This window comes from Grampus griseus (genome assembly GCF_964374135.1).
Source record: "Grampus griseus genome assembly, chromosome: X".
NCBI classification, from domain to species: domain Eukaryota; kingdom Metazoa; phylum Chordata; class Mammalia; order Artiodactyla; family Delphinidae; genus Grampus; species Grampus griseus.
In genome coordinates, this window is record NC_138999.1 from 76,634,419 (window position 1) to 76,637,235 (window position 2,817).

A 2,817-nucleotide genomic window follows, 5' to 3' on the forward strand; every position below is an offset into this window, starting at 1 on the left:
CACAAATTAAACTAATGAACAAACTAAAACATAGCTCCTTGTGCACCTGGCAAAAGTCTATTTTATTTATTTTTTAATATATTTCCCAGTCATGGAATTGCTCAAACATAAGCATACTCAATTTTACTGAATATTGCTATAGTGCCTCAAAACATCCACAGCAGTTTAAATTCCCACTGACTATATATGAGGGTTTATGGTTCCCCAAATTCCTACCAACATTTCAAATTATTTGATCCTCTACTTTTGCCCTCTAATAATTCTAAGGTGACATGTTAGTGACACTTTATTTCTAATCTCTCTAATTACTGTTGAGGTTGTGAAAACTTAATAAACAAAAACCTTAATTAGAGTCACGTGACCAGAAGGGAGAGCTCTCACACCATGTGATGATTGCAGAGCCCAACAAAAAGAAGAAAGACTCCTCTTCTTTCCTGGCAAGGACTCAGCCAATAAAAAGCCATGGACGCCTTGTAAACTATAACTCCCCCAACTTCTTATTTCTCTCTGTAAAGGTGTTCTCCCTCCTTGCTCTGCGAGGACTTGCACTGACTCTATATGGTTGCAGACTCCTAAATAGCAGTTCTCTGTTGATGCAGAATAAACCCATTTTTCCTGGAGAAAAATCTTGCAGTCTATTTGTTTTATGTCAATATTTCGGTGGCCTATAAGGGGACCAGAGAAGACCCTTAAAGGCTCCATGGCTGGTGAGCAAACAGGTGCAAAACCCCAAATTGGCGGCAGCGGAATGGTCAGTTGAGTCTCCCGGCTGCGTCTGGGAAGAGTCGATGTGAGGCTGTGGCGCGTGGGCTCCAGGGACAGCCGAGGTGGACGCAGCCGGTTGGGGCTCGGGTCCTAAGACCGGAGTGTCGACACCACCCAACCGGTGGGTGCCTCGGGGTGAAGTTAGGCTCAGGGAGGCTCTTCTGAGCGTCTGGGGTGCCACTACACACAGACCATGTTCGTGGTGTGTCTGACTTCCCAGCTGCTCAAGGCTGTTCCCTGGGCAGGCTGCAGTGCGCCCTGGCCTGTCTTTGGGGTGCTGGGCAGGCATGACTGCAGGCCTCGCTACAGCACACAACCAACAGGCCCAAGTGGGGTTGCCTCCTTCCCTGGCAGGTGGGTCCACATGTAGCTTGAGGAGATGCGGGTCCCCAGGAAGATGTCCATCAGCCCCCTGGAGGGCTGGCTGACTGTTCACTACCCCCTGCCCAGACTGGACGCTGGGACCCCAGGGACTGTGTCTCTAGCCCAACTCTATGAGTGTCCACCAGCCAGGTGGGGGAAGGGGTCGAGCAGAGTGGTAAGGAGGTCTGGGATGCACCCCAGATACAGTGCAAAAATGTGCTCAAGATCCACCGGCAGAAGTGGAATCATCACAAGTAACACAAGCTGGTCAAAAGGACCTGGTACCTGTGGCAAAAAGTCAGGGAAGGACACCTGAACCGGAAGCAGATGAAGTTGGAGAGACACCTGAGGTGCATCTGGCGGGAGGCGGGCCTGAAGGAAGCCCCCAGGTTGGCAGACACCCAAGATCTACCTGAAGGGCAAATGAGCCTCGTGTGTCTTTCCCCCAGCCCTGTTACTGCTGATGACCCATTGTAATAAATATTCAGAGAACTCAGCTTAAAAAAAAACAAAACAAAACAAAACAAAAAAACAAAAATTGAACTCCAATAGCTCACTGCTTTTCTTGCCAACCTCGGAGTTTGAAGGTATGTCTTTCTACTGTATCTGAGCTCATGCCTTCTATGCATTTGAAGCTTTCCAGGATTTATTCAGGATCTATTTAAAGGTTTCTCTTTTTTTTTCTGGTTAAGGCTTTGTTCTGTATTGAAGTACTCATATGGCACGTTGGTCTGATCTAGAGATCAGACTGTTTTAACTGAAACTGGCCAGCCTCTGGCCCATTCCCTTTGGAAACAGGCTGTTTCTTCTAAAACTGGCTAGCCTTCAAACCTTTCTTTTAGGAAAAGGGGTTGTTACACAAAACTGTACCAGTTTCTCAGCATTAAGCCTATTCTTTTGGATTAGGGGCTGTCCTATGGAAATGGGTTGGAAAGCCTTTGGCCTGGCTCCTCTGAGACCAAGCTGTTTTCTTATAACTGGTAGGTATTATGTTTACAGGCTGTTTGAGGTACAAGCTGTTTGAATTGAGCTGTTTAAGCTGTGTGAAAATTATTCTTTTATTCTAAAGGAAACGAGATTCCAGTCATCTAAATATTTTGAAGATGCACCCCCTATAGGGCTTCCAGACAATTTTATGTTTAAAAACCATGGCCCTTCCTCATGTGCTTTCTAACTAAATGAACCTACCTGACCTAAGGCAATTTATAATACCAATGGCCATTATGGAGAACTTTCAAAATCCCCAAACTTAAGTTCCTGAAAAGCAAATTGGACTACAACAGCTCAAAAGTTTCCAAAACTGAGTGACTGCTCATTTCTATTGTTATTTTGAGGTTTTCCAATATTAGCAAAAGTCTATAATTCCGTTTCTGCAAAATATGAATTTAAAATTAACCGAGGCAGGCCTTCACTGGTGGTGCAGTTTTAAGAATCCCCCCACCAATGCAGGGGACATGGGTTCTAGCCCTGGTACAGGAAGACCCCACATGTCATGCAACAACTAAGGCTGTGTGCCACAACTACTAAGCCTGTGTTCTACAGCCTTCAAGCCACAACTACTGAGCCCACATGCCACAACTACTAAAGCCTGCATGCCTAGAGCCTGTGCTCCGCAACAAGATAAGCCACCACAAAGAGAAGCCCACGCACCATGACGAAGAGTAGACTCCACTCGCTGCAACTAGAGAA

The 2,817-nt window shown here is 46.1% G+C and overlaps 1 pseudogene across 1 annotated transcript; it reads left to right on the forward strand.

Annotated features, from left to right (window-relative positions):
* The first annotated feature begins 958 nt into the window (after nt 1–958).
* On the forward strand, nt 959–1,555 carry LOC309839973 (small ribosomal subunit protein mS38-like; annotated as a pseudogene). The gene has a single exon. The product of its transcript is annotated as a small ribosomal subunit protein mS38-like (transcript).
* Nucleotides 1,556–2,817: the final 1,262 nt, after the last annotated feature.